Genomic DNA, 18,464 nt, shown 5'->3' with positions numbered 1-18,464 from the left:
AACTTGCGGATTCTCTTCTTCGGCCTGTTAGACAGTATTAGCATCATGTATGATGCCTGCTGGGGGTGACTAGTTTTCTAACCAGTTTCAGATTTGATTGCTTTTTTGTGTCTTGCAACAGAGTGGAATAATCGTGCAAGCTGGAGTATTAACTCCTTAATGAATAGTATCCTTTCACTGGGCGAAACGTATCTTATTGCGAGTGTGTGAAGAGATAAAGATAGCTATATGTTTAAAAAGTAAATGTAAGTGACAATACTAAAAGGAACCGTAAGAATACGATGCAAATAGTACGTTTCGGGTAGTTATCTGCAAGAACTGATTCCTATGTCTCACAAGAGCATTTATTAATATAAACAAACGCCTATAGCACTATATAGCATGTAATGGGATCACATATACGTGTGGAGATGACAACTTGAGGAATGAAATCAACCTTTAAATTTCGAGACGGAGTAAATAGGTCTTTTTAAGGCGGTAGAGACGATGACGTAAGCCGACGGCACGCTACCTCTGCAGCACGATTGTGGAGCTCATTTGCTTTCATTCATCTTTTAATGAATATCTCTAAGCATTCCTGGTCTTCTGTCTACACGTCCGCTGCTTTCATATTGGTGGCTGTTAATTAACAGTGCAAATTCAGAAGTGATATTTTTCAAAGGAAAAGCACCATACCGTCATTCCGTTAACCTCCGACTCAGAGATTGCTGGTTCAGTTGCTAGCATGTGTAGCGGTCAGTCAAACTGTTGTTGCACGTGGATGGACGGCGACAGGGAGAGATTTGACATACAGTTTTTAATCGTTGGATTGTACGCCATTGCACTGTATTAAACTTCAAACCTCTCCACAGCGTTTAGGAAGTTGAGACGTGAGACATTATTGACTGCAGCTCGCATGTCTTACGAGAACGTCATACCCGCTTGCCCCTTTGTTCCCATTCGAGATGAAGACTCTGTGTGGTTGTGTCACTTTCCACAGCCTCCCCCCAGGTGTCCCGTGATCTTGCGATCAACATCATATGACTTCTCTTAGCTTCTCTCACCTAACATAACTACGACCTCGCTACAGTCATAAAAAAGGTTGAGCTTTCCAACCACTTAAAATGGACTAACATAGGACAAATTCTCTCATTTGGATTTATGCTTTAGAACTAGGCATACAAAAGTGGCACAGCACTAGTTCATCTTCGCTATTGTGAAACACATTTCTTCTACTGAACAAGTTTCCAGTTTCCATAGCTCTTCAGGAATACATTTTAAAGCCCATGTTTACTAGACTTTTGTTCTTTTTGTCTTGCACCATACAACGACCTCTCAAAGTTGCCTATCTTTTAGTCTTAGCAACAGCAGAATAGGTACATGTAGTGCAATATCAGACTTATCAGCACGGTATTTGCGTACAACTTTCGCCTCTCACCCTTCCGGACCAGGGCCCCTAACCTCAAATCGATACATGTAGCCTTCCCAATCATCCTTTCAAATTTGTAACATCATCACGAGATCATCTGGTGTATGGTTTCTACAGGGAATCAGATGTCAATTATTAGCGATAGTGTATACGTACAATTTGCCGACTTAAAAAAACTTACAAACTGACTGTAATATTAATTTACACTGTGTATGATTGGGAGCTTTTAATTTCCCTCTAGGAGCAAAATAAATAGGAGTTAACTCTTGCATGAACCTACCCTTTGGCAAGCAAAAAGAAGTTGTCTTTGGGAAAGATGGTGATATGAAATCCACTCCGAAGTACTTAATACACTGTTTCTGTGACTTGTGGATTGTTACCGAGTTCAGAAATCGTAATGCAAACTCAAAAATACGATACGTCAAAGGGCAGGGGGTGGGGTAAAAGAGAGAAAAAGTTTGTGTGTCTGTGTGTGTGTGTGTGTGTGTGTGTGTGTGTGTGTGTGTGTGAGAGAGAGAGAGAGAGAGAGAGAGAAAGAGACATAAGATCTTTCGGGAGCTGTGGTACACGTGGGATAAAAACTGTTTCGTCCTCTCCCTTTCCGGTTGTCTATTTTGCTGCAATGCCAAGCACGTTCTTTGCACCTAAACTTGCGCTGTTTAAAAGCTTTGGCGGGTCGAGGTTCCGTAGTAAACCAACTGGAGCTAGTAAGTTAATAAAAGATCATGTGCTGGCTAATACAGCACTCGATCTATTTTCTTTTTCCTGCTTCATCAACTAAAGCGACACGGTTTAGTAATGAGTTAAACCCAGAGTGAAACGAGGAGATAAACTTTGTTTTAAAACAGAGAAAACAATAAAACGAGTGTTTCAAGGTAGGCGAATGGTTTATTTCTATGAAGATGTGCGAATTTAGCATCATAATTACTCTTTGTAAAAATTACAATACCATGATGAAACGATGATGAGATATGATTAAACATGGAACACAAGTTACGAATGGGTAATAACATGGAAATAAATCGGTCATAATGGTCCATGCGGTTTAAAAACATTCATGCTCCGCAAGACGATTTGAGTGTCTGAATTGCTGCGACGACATGCTCACTTATGTAGAGGGCGTGCAAAGGTAATTGTTATAGTTAGGTCAGAATGTGAATAATACAGGAAACCGTGTTCCATAGACGAGCAGCTAGTTGTTAATGCGTCACGGATTGACTCTTCATTGCAATTAAATATCGCATATCCAGTCTCTTATACACAATTATACTCTACATGTCATTCAACGTCCTTATAATACTTTCAAGTTCAGTGAAGCAAAAGGCACCAGATATCCTACTATGGGTCGTGAATGGCAAGTACTCATTACCTCCAGTAAATATGAGTGCAGTTACCCTTTACATATTAAGTATGGTCCCCAGTGTTAGCTCCAGTGAAACACAAAAAATTGTTTATTTCGGATATCTTTTATTTCGTGATTTCGTAAGGCGTAAAGTGAAGGAGCAACTTCGTGCAAGCAGAAGCAATCCTGAACATGTGTGGTGTCAATTAGAGAAAGCATCGGTTCGTGCGCGACAGTGCGCTGTATCAGTATGTTCCAAACCCTTGCACGCAAAATGCGATTTTTCAGAGGGTCATAACGCGGGCTCTATTGATCACATAGATAAGGGGTCAAGCGTTTTGGCTATCCCTTCGCCTACCATCGGAAAAAGGGTCATACTGTAACTCTCCCTATAGTACGGCCTCAAAATTTAAACATTTCACGCTACCTCCAGCCCAGGCAAATTGAGAAAATCGGTTGGTTCTTTTGCGTTAGGTGTGATCTGTGGTGGACCTTACGATGCTTTTAATATCATCATTTGTTCACGCGCGGTTCCTGAAAAATCCCGAAAAAATCGTGATGTTTGGGTACCACAAGTAGCTTTTGTACAAATGGCCACTTCAGTAATTTCTGTTCATGACAGAACGTCGAAATTGTTATCGTATGTTTTTAAGATGTTGTACTAGGGTTATTTTGAAAACTTTTTGCGACATCGTTATCTGTTGCTAAGATTCACCGGTTCAAATTTACTGGATGTAAGCACGTAAAATAAGCACGGAATATCCGAACCGATGCGTAAATGTTGTTTTAATTGACTTAGACAACATATGGCAACGGTTCTGAGGTCATATAAGGGTTTCTTAGTTAACCACGCTTTGTTTTTAACCGTTATTTTTTTCACCAATTAAATTTTGTGACGCTCTGTCTCTGTCTAATGAACGCTTAATGCCTATGCAGGCTGTCTTGACCTAGAAACTATTCGGCGGTGCCATCTGGCGGCGTAAGCACGTTACAAAAAATTGTTTTTTCGTATGAAATTTATTGTACTTTCAAATTAAACACCGCATTTTTCAGTATGCTGTAGGAGTAGCCGAAAAATGTTGTGCATTTTTATGTAACGTATTGTAAAGTGAACTTCGGTTGGATGGGAGAAGATTTTGTATTAACCTTATATTATGCATACTTATTCGTTGTTTATATGTGTCAAACTATGTAAACGTGTCGAAGTATATAAATAAACTATTATAGCTTTACTGATTAAAGCTTTACTGACCCGCGGAATCCGTTTTTTATAAGCAGCACTTCTTTCTGTAAAGTGTAAAGAAGGGATCCAGATGAAAAATGTTCCCGTTGGAGCACAAAAAATTCCAATATGCTCCTCTGTAACAGACTGTGTCAGAAAGGTGGGGAACCAGCTGCTTCAGTCCTCATTTCACCATCCTCACCAAAAATTTTGGCATGAAAATATATTCTCACTTTTTCTGCTGAAAGAGAGTAGCAGAGAGACAGTGGCAGTGAAAGAGAGAGGAGACAAATCCAGTGGGGGAGAAAGAGAGAGGAGATTGTGATTGTGGGAGAGAGAAAGTGACAGTGAAAGAGAATGAGAGATGGATGAAGATAATAGCAGTGGCAGCCAAAGACAGAGCAGATAGTGGTGATCAATGAGAGACATTGACAGTAAAAGAGAAATGGATGGAGATAGTGGCATTAGGAGAAAAATTGGCAGTAAACAGTGTAAATGAAAGAGAGATGAGTGGATAACATAGGCTGGAGCAGGGATCTGTACTCACATCCCCCGCCCCTCCATCCCCCCACTCGCCCTCAGACCAGCCCACTTTTCCCCCATCCCCTGTTAAAGTTTCCCGAACTAGGGGTCAAAACTCTGAACAAACCATCCTTAAGGACATGAGTAGAGAAGTTCGCAGCTCGTGGTCTTGTGGTTGAGTTCTCGCTTCCCGAACACAGGGTCCCGGGTTCGATTCCCGGCCGGGTCAGGGATTTTCTTCTGCCTCGAGATGACTGGGTGTGTGTGTTGTCCTTATCATTACATCATCATTTCATGAAAGCGGCGAGATTGGGCTGAGGAAAGGTTGGACTTTGTACAGGCGCTGATTAGTTGAGCGCCCCACAATCCAATCATCATCATCGTGAGTGGAGAAGAAACAATGGTGATTGAAGAGAAAGCAATGTGTTAGAAAAAAAACGGGACAGAGACAATGGCACTGTGACAGGGAAAGAGTGAAAATGGCAGAGAAGGAGACAGTGGAATGGGAGAGCAGGAGAAAGAGATGAAGACAGTGACAGTGGGCGAGACAGACAGGAGAAAGTGGAAAAGGAGACGGTGGGACAGAGACATATACAGGCAGTGACAGTGAGTGGTAGATGCTGAGTAAGAAGGCTTCACTGCAAAGAGAGACTGGGTGAAAGATTTACGAGGATATACCGAAAAGAAATCCTTCTGAATTTTTTACTTGAAAACTATTGAACCTTTTGAAATTAAACAAACGTTATTAACATTCTACATCATTATTCTTCATGTCTAACTATTTGCCTCCGTCTGCCACGAAATGGCTCCGTAGCGTGTAACATGGCGGTGCATAACGTAAGCATGCCGGTGCGTGGGAAACAGTGTGATGTAATCGGATTTCGGATTCAAAGAGTTCAGCCACACATGGAAAACGCTCTCCTTCAACATGACAATACCACACCACACACGAATGCTGCGACTGCTACATCAATCCAACGCCTTCGGTTCGCTCTCATCGATCGTCCTACACAATATCCTGACTTGGCCCCATTCGATTCATCTGTTTCCAGAACTTAAAAAACTCCTTCTGGAACTTCACTTTGAGATTGATGAAGCGGTGCATGCAGAGGTGAGGTTGTGACTCCATCAACAAAGGCGAACATTCTACAGTGATGTTATCAACAAACAGGTCTTTCTTTGGGAGAACTGTGTTCATATCAGGATGACCATGATGAGAAATAAGCATGTAGAAATGAAGAATAAAGGTGTAGAACGTTAATAACGTTTGTTTTATTTAAAAAGCCTTAAGAGTTTTTACATAAAAAATTCAGGGATATTACTTTTCAGCACGTCTCGTAAAATGTTTTAAAATAGCGCGATTATGCTCGCATGCCAATATTTTTGGTGAACAAGGGAATGAAGATTGAGGCGGCTAGTTCCCTACACTTCTGTTACAGCCTAAAAGGCATTTTTCAGCTGGTATATTTATGCTTCTCAATATAGATCTCTTTTAAAACGGGCAGTAGCACTAACTTTTGATCACAAGACAAAGTAGTGATTACCACGCCTCGATCATAGCCTCAGCTACTGTATAAGTAGATGTACAGAGCTGTGCAACTCCATTTTCAACAGTTTTTCACTCGAATTGAAGGCTGTTGACTCAAATTGTGGTTTTCAAAAAAAGCTGAACATTTTTTACTCCTTCTAAACAAGAATGCCTTAGGTCTGTTTTGCTGTACTAAGAAAGCAAAATTCCCTTAAATGAATGCAATAATAGAGAATAATCTTAATATTTGTGTAATTTTGGCCTGCATGGTTGTGTTATCGTAAGTCGCGGAAGTGTATCGAGAAGTACGAATTGCTGATGTAAGGACGACTCTGACTCGTTTTTATCATGTAGCGATCCTGATTCAGGTATTCCACAAACGACTCAAATCATTTCAGGAGCGTTGCTTTTATGAGGCCACAGTTGATGCCTTCTTCTGTCCACCTCCAACGTCAACATTTGTAAAAAGAAGTAAATTGTTATGCTGTTTGTCATTATTATAGGTATTATTGTTTCCAGTTGCTTCTCATTTTGGAATTTCATAGTCCTGTGTTTCGTTTTCATTTTATAAGCTCTTTGTATGTTATGACGTATTCTATGACACTGAAGTTTTGTCATATACTCTGATGGAAAAAAATCCCAATACAAAAAATAATTAATGTAGAGTAAGTGAATTTCTGTAATTCACTTCCCTAGGTAACATGTTTGAGTGATTAACAATGCAAGATCACAGGTTAATGTAAGAGAGAGATAAGTCATTGCAAATGTGAAATACTAGTACAATAATAATCGGCGTAACCGCCAGAGTGTATTGTACTGGTGACAGATGTCAGTTTGTGGGATGGAGCCCCATTCCAGTTGCACTGGGTTGATCGATACAGGGGTGGTTTATGCTGTTTTTGGATGACGCTGGAGTTGTCGTCAATTGATGTCCCACATGTGCTTGCTTGGAGACAGATCCAGTAATCGAGCAGGCCAAGGCAACATGCTAACACCTTGTAGAGCAATAGTATGTGGGGGCGCGTTGTTCTGTTGTGAAACGCCCCCTGCAATGCTGTTCATGAATCGTAGCACAACAGGTCGAATCACGAGACTGACGTACAAATTTGCAGTCAGGGTGTGTGGGATAACCACGAGAGTGCTCCTGCTGTCGAACGAAATCGTATCCCAGATCATAACTCCAGTGTGTCTAGCACGCCGACTGGTTGGTTGCAGGACCTCAACTGGTTCAAAAAAATGCTTCAAATGGGTCTGGGCAGTATGGGACTTAAGATCTGTGGTCATCAGTCCCCTAGAACTTAGAACTACGTCAACCTAACTAACATAAGGATATCACACACATCCATGCCCGAGGCAGGATTCGAACCTGCGACCGTAGCGGTCGCGTGGTTCCAGACTGAAGCGCCTAGAACCGCTCGGCCACTCCGTCCGGCTGCTGGACCTCTTGGCTTCCTTGTGAGTAACAGACGAGTATCACTGGCACCGAGGCAGGACCAGCCTTCATCGGAAAGCGCAACACACCCGTACCCTGCCCACCAATGAGCTCTTGCTTGACACCACTGAGGTTGCAAATGGCGGTGGTTTGGGGTCAGTGGAAACCACGTTACAGGATGTCTAGCTCTGGGCTGACATAGAAGTAATAGATTTGTGACAGTAGGTTTTGATACTGTGGTGGCAACTGCTGATCAGATTGCTGCTGCAGATGTAGTACGATGCGCCAGAGCCATACGCCGAACACCATGGCCTTCTCTCTCGGTAGTGCGATTTGGCCGTCCGGAGCTCGATCTTATTGCGACCGTACATTCATCTACATTCATCTACATTTATTCTCCGCAAGCCACCCAACGGTGTGTGGCGGAGGGCACTTTATGTGCCACTGTCATTACCTCCCTTTCCTGTTCCAGTCGCGTATGGTTCGCGGGAAGAACGACTGTCTGAAAGCCTCCGTGCGCGCTCGAATCGCTCTAATTTTACATTCGTGATCTCCTCGGGAGGTATAAGTAGGGGGAAGCAATATATTCGATACCTCATCCAGAAACGCACACTCTCGAAACCTGGCGAGCAAGCTACACCGCGATGCAGAGCGCCTCTCTTGTAGAGTCTGCCAATTGAGTTTGTTAAACATCTCCGTAACGCTATCACGGTTACCAAATAACCCTGTGACGAAACGCGCCGCTCTTCTTTGGATCTTCTCTATCTCCTCCTTCAACCCGATCTGGTACGGATCCCACACTGATGAGCAATACTCAAGTATAGGTCGAACGAGTGTTTTGTAAGCCACCTCCTTTGTTGATGGACTACACTTTCTAAGGACTCTCCCAATGAATCTCAACCTGGTACCCGCCTTACCAACAATTAATTTTATATGATCATTCCACTTCAAATCGTTCCGCACGCATACTCCCAGATATTTTACAGAAGTTACTGCTACCAGTGTTTGTTCCGCTATCATATACTCATACAATAAAGGATCCTTCTTTCTATGTATTCACAATAGATTACATTTGTCTATGTTAAGGGTCAGTTGCCACTCCCTGCACCAAGTGCCTATCCGCTGCAGATCTTCCTGCATTTCGCTACAATTTTCTAATGCTGCAACTTCTCTGTATACTACAGCATCATCCGCGAAAAGCCGCATGGGACTTGCAACACTATCTACTAGGTCATTTATATATATTGTGAAAAGCAATGGTCCCATAACACTCCCCTGTGGCACGCCAGAGGTTACTTTAACGTCTGTAGACGTCTCTCCATTGACAACAACATGCTGTGGTCTGTTTGCTAAAAACTCTTCAATCCAGCCACACAGCTGGTCTGATATTCCGTAGGCTCTTACTTACGGAACTGTATCGAACGCCTTCCGGAAGTCAAGAAAAATAGCATCTACCTGGGAGCCTGTATCTAATATTTTCTGGGTCTCATGAACAAATAAAGCGAGTTGGGTCTCACACGATCGCTGTTTCCGGAATCCATGTTGATTCCTACATAGTAGATTCTGGGTTTCCAAAAACGACATGATAATCGAGCAAAAACATGTTCTAAAATTCTACAACAGATCGACGTCAGAGATATAGGTCTATAGTTTTGCGCATCTGCTCGACGGCCCTTCTTGAAGACTGGGACTACCTGTGCTCTTTTCCAATCATTTGGAACCTTCCGTTCCTCTAGAGACTTGCGGTACACGGCTGTTAGAAGGGGGGCAAGTTCTTTCGCGTACTCTGTGTAGAATCGAATTGGTATCCAGTCAGGTCCAGCGGACTTTCCTCTGTTGAGTGATTCCAGTTGCTTTTCTATTCCTTGGACACTTATTTCGATGTCAGCCATTTTTTCGTTTGTGCGAGGATTTAGAGAAGGAACTGCAGTGCGGTCTTCCTTTGTGAAACAGCTTTGGAAAAAGGTGTTTAGTATTTCAGCTTTACGTGTGTCATCAAAATGGTTCAAATGGCTCTGAGCACTATGGGACTCAACTGCTGAGGTCATTAGTCCCCTAGAACTTAGAACTAGTTAAACCTAACTAACCTAAGGACATCACAAACATCCATGCCCGAGGCAGGATTCGAACCTGCGACCGTAGCGGTCTTGCGGTTCCAGACTGCAGCGCCTTTAACCGCACGGCCACTTCGGCCGGCTTACGCGTGTCATCCTCTGTTTCAATGCCATCATCATCCCGGAGTGTCTGGATATGCTGATTCGAGCCACTTACTGATTTAACGTAAGACCAGAACTTCCTAGGATTTTCTGTCCAGTCGGTACATAGAATTTTACTTTCGAATTCACTGAACGCTTCACGCATAGCCCTCCTTACGCTAACTTTGACATCGTTTAGCTTCTGTTTGTCTGAGAGGTTTTGGCTGCGTTTAAACTTAGAGTGAAGCTCTCTTTGCTTTCGCAGAAGTTTCCTAACTTTGTTGTTGTACCACGGTGAGTTTTTCCCGTCCCTCACAGTTTTACTCGGCACGTACCTGTCTAAAACGCGTTTTACGATTGCCTTGAACTTTTTCCATAAACACTCAACATTGTGTCGGAATAGAAATTTTCGTTTTGATCTGTTAGGTAGTCTGAAATCAGCCTTCTATTACTCTTGCTAAACAGATAAACCTTCCTCCCTTTTTTTATATTCCTACTAACTTCCGTATTCAGGGATGCTGCAACGGCCTTATGATCACTGATTCCCTGTTCTGTACATACAGAATCGAAAAGTTCGGGTCTGTTTGTTATCAGTAGGTCCAAGATGGTATCTCCACGAGTCGGTTCTCTGTTTAATTGCTCGAGGTAATTTTCGGATAGTGCACTCAGTATAATGTCACTCGATGCTCTGTCCCTACCACCCGTCCTAAACATCTGAGTGTCCCAGTCTATATCTGGTAAATTGAAATCTCCACCTAACACTATAACATGCTGAGAAAATGTATGTGAAATGTATTCCAAATTTTCTCTCAGTTGTTCCGCCACTAATGCTGCTGAGTCGCGAGGTCGGTAAAAGGAGCCAATTACTAACCTAGCTCGGTTGTTGAGTGTAATCTCCACCCATAATAATTCACAGGAACTATCCACTTCTACTTCACTACAGGATAAGCCACTACTAACAGCGACGAACACTCCACCACCGGTTTCATGCAATCTATCCTTTCTAAACACCGTCTGTACCTTTGTAAAAATTTCGGCAGAATTTATGTCTGGCTTCAGCCAGCTTTCTGTACCTATAACGATTTCAGCTTCGGTGCTTTCTATCAGCGCTTGAAGTTCCGGTACTTTACCAACGCAGCTTCGACAGTTTACAATTACAATACCGATTGCTGCTTGGTCCCCGCATGTCCTGACTTTGCCCCGCACCCGTTGAGGCTGTTGCCCTTTCTGTACTTGCCCAAGGCCATCTAACCTAAAAAACCGCCCAGCCCACGCCACACAACCCCTGCTACCCGTGTAGCCGCTTGTTGCGTGTAGTGGACTCCTGACCTATCCAGCGGAACCCGAAACCCCACCACCCTATGGCGCAAGTCGAGGAATCTGCAGCCCACACGGTCGCAGAACCGTCTCAGCCTCTGATTCAGACCCTCCACTCGGCTCTGTACCAAAGGTCCGCAGTCAGTCCTGTCGACGATGCTGCAGATGGTGAGCTCTGCTTTCATCCTGCTAGCGAGACTGGCAGTCTTCACCAAATCAGATAGCCGCCGGAAGCCAGAGAGGATTTCCTCGGATCCATAGGGACACACATCATTGGTGCCGACATGAGTGACCACCTGCAGATGTGTGCACCCTGTACCCTTCATGGCATCCGGAAGGACCCTTTCCACATCTGGAATGACTCCCCCCCGGTATGCACACGGAGTGCACATTGGTTTTCTTCCCCTCTCTTGCTGCCATATCCCTAAGGGGCCCCATTACGCGCCTGACGTTGGAGCTCCCGACTACCAGTAAGTCCACCCTCTGCGACCGCCGGGATCTTGCAGACTGAGGGGCAACCTCTGGAACAGGACAAGCAGCCATGTCAGGCCGAAGATCAGTATCAGCCTGAAACAGAGCCTGAAACCGGTTCGTCAGACAAACTGGAGAGGCCTTCCGTTCAGCCCTCCGGAATGTCTTTCGCCCCCTGCCACACCTTGAGACGACCTCCCACTCTACCACAGGTGAGGGATCAGCCTCAATGCGGGCGGTATCCCGGGCAACCACAGTCGTAGTCCGATCGGGGGATGCGTGGGACGAGCTGGCCGTCCCCGACAAACCCCCATCCGGAACCCCACAGTGATGCCCATTGGCAACAGCTCAAGCTGTGTGACCGAAGCCAACACTGCCTGAAGCTGGGAGCGAAGGGACGCCAACTCAGCCTGCATCCGAACACAGCAGTTGCAGTCCCTATCCATGCTAAAAACTGTTGTGCAAAGAACGTCTGAACTAATCTACAGAGAGCGCAAACCAATCGACACAAAATTTAAACGGTTATTAAAATACAAGATTGCCTAATTAATGCAGTAATGCTGCTATTTGCGCTCTGCTGACACTGCTCGGTGGCGGAAGGAGACTACGCGATTTTACACTATTCAGGTACTAAAACGCGATGCTACAACTCTCAAATACTATAATACGACCGAAATTTATGAATTAAACAATTCAAGTACCAAACACACGCAAATAAAGTAAGAATTAAACTATGTAACAAATGAGTGAGCTAGGAGTATACGACTTGCTGCTGCAGCTGCTTATCCAACGGCGGCAGGGAGCACACTGACTGTGACCAACCGACACTGGCCGTTCAAAACAAAAACAGAAGACAAACGACTACGCGAATTTACACTATTGAGGTACTAAAACGCAATTCTACAACTCTCAAATACTATAATATGCCCGAAATTTATGAATTAAACAATGCAAGTACCAAAAACACACAAAGAAATTAAGAATTAAACTATGTAACAAATGGGTGAGCTAGGAGTATACGACTTGCTGCTACAGCTGCTTATCCTCCGCTGCTAGCAGTCATGTATAGTGGCTACATTCCTGCCAAGTGTTTCTGTGGTGTCACCGCCAGACACCACACTTGCTAGGTGGTAGCCTTTAAATCGGCCGCGGTCCGTTAGTATAAGTCGGACCCGCGTGTCGCCACTATCAGTGATTGGAGACCGAGAGCCGCCACACGGCAGGTCTAGTCTAGAGAGACTCTCTAGCACTCGCCCCAGTTGTACAGCCGACTTTGCTAGCGATGATTCACTGTCTACATACGCTCTCATTTGCAGAGACGCCAGTTTAGCATAGCCTTCAGCTACGTCATTTGCTACGACCTAGCAAGGCGCCATATTCTTCAAGAATGTATTCTGAACAGATAATGTTGTGAATCATGTACCGTCAACAGCGACGTTCATCGTTAATGGATTAAAGTTAAGTATCAGACTAATTATGTCCGCTTTCTGAATTCTAATTCCTTGTCATGTTCCAGACCTCACGTCAGTATAGTCCTTCCCTCCTCACGCCAGCCTGCGTGAGCTAAAACGCGCGCATTCCGGCGTCCACTAGTAACACGGTGTTGGCTCTTCTGCCAACACAACAGTTTCTGAAATACTGCAGAAGCAATATCCGGCTTCTCGCAGTCCTATTACACGACCTCGTTCAAACTCAGTGAGCTGTTGATAGTGACGTCTTTGTTGATTATTCTTGAGAAACATCAACTCATCACGTCCAGTCTCAAAGGTAACTAACTCTGAAGCACGTTACTGAGTGTGTTTAAAGCACCTGATACACATAGTGATAGTGGCGCTGCCAGCGCCACTCTTATCCGACGGGCGCGAAATTTAAATAGCCTACGTTTATGTCATACAACTCCTCCTTGGTGTTGCGATTTCCCGTCAGTGTGTGCCACTGGAGATTTGTCATATACTTCCAGAAGAATAATTACATAAATTAATAAATATGTGATTATATACTTACAGGACGGCCAAGAAGAGGTAATGGCAGTAAATATTCAAAATAGAAGGTCACACAGCATGCAAGGACTGACTAGTGCCATCTGAAGGAACGTAAAAGTGTAGGGAGTGCTGTGATTAGTTGACTGCATAGGAGTCTTACAATTAGCTGAACGGGAATGAATTATCGACTTCCTGGAATTCCAATTGTTTCACCGTAAAGGTGTAAAGATGCTAATGTGAACTGTGTGTTTAATTGTATAGAACTGGATGACTTGTAAAGCTATCACTGCACTAACCGTTGGCAGACACTACATCCACAAAGACAGGCTGTTGATGAACACGTATTACTTTGTGTTAGATAATCCTGACACCAAGTTGAATGGGTCTCTTGATGGTACGAGTTCGTAACTGTAGGCTATGTGGGGGATATTACGCACCTCCAACAATCTTTTATTTTCTATTGAGTAGTGAGTATTGGGTCGTGCGAATTGTGTCGTGCATACGAAGTTGGGCACACTGAGCGACCTGGATGTAGTTAAGGCAAGAGGCTCTCATATGGGAGAAGTTGCATTCAAATCAAGTGCGACCACTCCGATTTCGGTTCCCTGTCAATTTACTTCCGCTTGTATGTCTGACCCTATCTTGTCCTCTTTGTCTCGTGAGCATGCTCTCGGTGGTACATTCATGTTACGTCTGAGTTACGAGTATAGAGAAGGTTGAATATGTGTCAGATGCTACAAAGGCGAGCGCTGTCTCACTGATTGCAATATACCATAAGAATGCGTGACTGGTCGTCTCTAGAACTATTGAGCACGGTATCACTGATGACACCCTGTGCCCTAAACGGATGGAACTCCTTAACATGGACCACCTGAAAGGAATTCAGTAATATTTCCCGCACGAAAGGACACAGACTTAACCCCACATACCTTACATATTTGAGCTGAAGCAGGGTTACAAGTATCAGTATCATGTCGTAGGTAGTAGGTACTCGTATAATTCACCCTGGAAATATAGGTAACAGGATCCTAAAAGCTTAGCGAAATTTGACGCTAAAGAGAAATGGGCGGAGGGTGGGGGGACTTGATCTGTCAGGATCAATCACTGAAGAACATTCCCTTAATAAATGTTTATTAAATTTCGCAGCCTGTGATACCAACTGCCCAGTGCAGACTAGCACTGGGACACTTAATGTGAGCTTGAATTAAACTGAGCTACAAAATAAACCACAGCGGAGTGTGTGCGTGTGTGTATGTTTGTTTTGTGTACAGTGAAAGTACTTCAATTGAGGCAACAGTAGTAAACTGTAGGTAGTACGTCTAATATTGTGAAACAATAACAGGCAACCATATGAACACATTCAGTATTTTTTTGTATGTTTTATTGAAAAATACGACCTGCATATCGCAGCTTACAAAATGATTAACTTACATGATTCAGTTCAGAACATACAAAGAACACGTTATCTTTGATACCAGCTGATTCTCATCAGATTGGCGTCTGCTTTGAAAGTCCAGTCTTCTATGAGATTCGCTTTCCGTGGGGCTGCTGAAAGGCTCAATGTCTGCTTGCTACCCTCGAGGAGGTAGGTGCTTTTCTATGACAGCAGCCAACTCAGTTTTATTTGCTCTTGGGTAAGACTAATAGTGACGTTACGTTTACGAGAAAATCACAGTTCTATGAGCAAGTATCTTCTGTTATTCCTAAACTACAATCAACTACACTGAATGTTACACGAGTAGTGTCTCTGAATGGAACGTTCTTTAACAATTATTACTAAAAAAATTAACCCATGCTTAGCATTCCTTATGTAACAACACAGTTGTTGACAAAAATTGAAAAATGATGAAAAATTAATAGTGAACTGATTCTGTTCGATAACATGCTTTATCTTCTTCGTTATCACATTTAAAAACAGTAAGAAATCTGTTGTGTCATTCACTCTATAACAATTTATGTACAAAGTAATAGAGATGCATGTAGGGGACTATGGTATAAGGATGTAGACAGCGTGACGTATGGAAGTTTGGTTTGGTCTCGGAGGCGTGTACGGATAGTCAAAGTTGTCCCGGCCCGACACAAATTTCCAAAGGCCGCTAATAGGGTGGCATATCTGTATTTAATACAACTGAAGGCAAGCTATTCGCATTTACGAATTTATGCTGAATTAATTTCGTACGGCTGTCGATCACCATTAATGTCTGTGTCTTTCAGACATGCAAAATAAATAGATAAGAACCAAAACAGACACAAACATTATCACAGTTTACTGAACTTTATATCAGTTACTCGATGTTTAGCATTGTAAAGCAGAACATATACTGGAGTAACTGGAAAAGTATGTTCCGGAACGCCACTAATATGATGCTTGCATCACCAGGTACATATAGTGAGTTTTAAACTGGAGCAACGCTCCACAGTTTACAATATCATACAAGCAGATTTTTGACGATGGCGTTAACAGGGGCATTATGCCAAAAGTTGTGTGTCATTAGATCATCTCCTAGGAACAGAGCGTTGAACAACTGGGTTCATCTGTCATAAGCTGCAATAAAAGCTTTACACTCAGGACAGTAGTGATGCTTCGCTCTCAGGCTGTCCACACAGTACGGGATGCAGCAGCACAAACAGCATCTGAAACGGGAGAAAGATATTTCTTAATATAAGGCAAAATCATTATGAAGTGAGATGTCATAAGGCAGAACAGTCTACTGTCTACAAAATCATTTATCTTGTATACAATGCATATTACGAACAAACAATTCCCACCGAAGTTTACAGTATTTGAGTGAGAGGGATCACGATATCAGCATGAGGTACAAACACACGCTGGTAAATAGTTAAGGAAAATGGGCACACGGAGAAGTGTACGTTTTTTCTCATAAACCCATTACACCGTTTTTTTTACGGAAATAATATTTTGAAATGCGAACCTGGCAGGCAGCACTACCCATAAAAAAGCTGTTGCATTTTTGATACATTTATTACACCCGGAACTTAGGAACGTAAAAAACGTATCAGAGCTTCATTAAGAATTTTTGCATACCATTGCCGATTTGCATCCTTGACTTGAAATATCAGTTTATGGCTGTTTTGCCACGTACTGGAATTATAAGGTAGAGTGCCCCCTTTTACCACAGCCTGGTACGTAAAATATGCGCGCACACTCCTCTGTGTGTGTGTGTGTGTGTGTGTGTGTGTGTATGTGTGCGTGTTTTAGCGATCTCGGTAACAAAACCGTCCAAATAGCATTACTTGTATCTTACCTTTAGTCTTAAGCAACATTTCTGCATTTACTTCACCTAACACGCACCAGGAGCAATCCCTATACGTAAAAATCATTATCTTTAGTGCCCACTTGCAGCTGTGCACGGATATTGAAATCGTTTCCTCTAAATTGAAACAGATGTACTGTAAATTAGTGTAAAAATAAAAATAAAATCGTGTGAATGTTCTTTTACATGTCATTGAAGCTATAAGCTTCTTGACAGATAAAGCCAACTTCAGGCACTAACTATTAATACCAAAAGCAACACGTGCAACTTTACTAGCATGCGGTAATTATAGCAATAAAATATCATATTGAAAATATACAGAAAATTATTGTTTTTGCTTTTCTTTGCTCCTTTTCTTATCAGTTAACCGGAGATATAAAACAAGAGTCTTGCGTATTTTGATACTCTTTTCTTACACCCGGAACTTAGGTTGCTATCTTTAAGAACATACAAAACATATCAGAGCTTCATTGTATTAGTATACATCAAGCACTGGATACATACTATTCAAAAGTTGAAATGCAGAAAAATACTTGTATGAAAACTCCTGAAGAGCTTTATTGGAGATGACAAACGTTGTAAATACTTAGATTATACTTCTTAGGAAACAAGATGATTAGCTATGGAATTCCACATGACTCTTTAAGAGACACTCTGTCATTTGTAAAAGATTTGTTGTGCCACTTGCTGTAGCAGAGATTGTGTCGCGCAGTGACTAAGGCACGCAAAGGGAGCCATTTTGTAGCGAAAGCTCTCTAGGAGAACAGAAGAAGCATAGTCGGGGTTCAGAGGCAATTGTGAGGTTGTAAACAAGACCAAGACCAAGTTATGGATGAACTTTATATAAATAATGGAAGAAAAATCTAGATAATGGTAGATTTATGGAACACCATACTGAAAATTTCTCAGAGGATAACTTGTTATTAAATGAGAAAGAAACTAACATTGAACAAAGGACAGACTAAACGATGTTATAAGAGTACTTTGAAAATGCTCTTGAACTTCTGCAAGCCTGAAAGAGTATTATCTTTCACCTAATCAAGTAAGGTTTATTAGTGTGTGGTGTGCTTCTACAAGAGTGTAAAGATTTAGCGAAACAGTCACTCGAACTTTAAAAAATCATTCAAGAAGACTCTTGGATGGTCTGGTTCGGTGCAGAGAGGATGGCACTTTGGAACAAGAAGTGTATCGGAAACCGACGCACACGTGCAAATAGCTGCCACCATCTTGCCCAGACGATGAGTGTTCTCCGAACTTTGACCCATAGAGCGCATGTTACTTCTCACGAAAGCAGTCTTCAAGATGAACTTTCCCAGTTGCAAAGAGTGAAGACAATGGGTCTCTCCAAACCAAATACAGAAGGCACTGAAAATGAAACCGAAAGAGGCCACAAAGAAAGCAGAAGAAGAGGAAGAAACCTTTAAATCGATGGCTTTTCTGCCATATGTGGGTAACCTCTCATCAAAAGCAGACACAAAGTAAAAGTGAATTTTGGTCCTCCACCCAAGACGGCTGCACTCGTGGGCTCCGTCAAAGATGATTTGCTGCTTCGAAAATCTGGAGTTTACAAAATTCCGTGTGAATGTGGCCTTTCTTACATTGGACAAACAACTCGTACTGTCCAAGAAAGATGTACAGAACACCGGAGGTACACACGACTTTTACAACCTAACAAGTCGGCAGTGGCAGAGCATTGTATTGACACTGGCCACAGTATGTTGTATGACAACGTCGAAATTCTGGCAACTACATCATCTTTATGGGACTCGA

At 42.7% G+C, this 18,464-nt stretch overlaps 1 protein-coding gene across 1 annotated transcript in view; it reads right to left on the bottom strand.

The window, feature by feature from the left end:
• LOC124772150 (basic proline-rich protein-like) overlaps positions 1 to 18,464 on the bottom strand; it is a 53,136-nt gene that overhangs the window by 31,096 nt on the left and 3,576 nt on the right. The gene's annotated exons all lie outside the window — the stretch shown is intronic.

Source organism: Schistocerca piceifrons, chromosome 1, assembly GCF_021461385.2.
Source record: "Schistocerca piceifrons isolate TAMUIC-IGC-003096 chromosome 1, iqSchPice1.1, whole genome shotgun sequence".
NCBI lineage: Eukaryota > Metazoa > Arthropoda > Insecta > Orthoptera > Acrididae > Schistocerca > Schistocerca piceifrons.
Note: the sequence above shows the minus strand (reverse complement) of the source record. Positions and strands in the feature narration are given on the sequence as shown.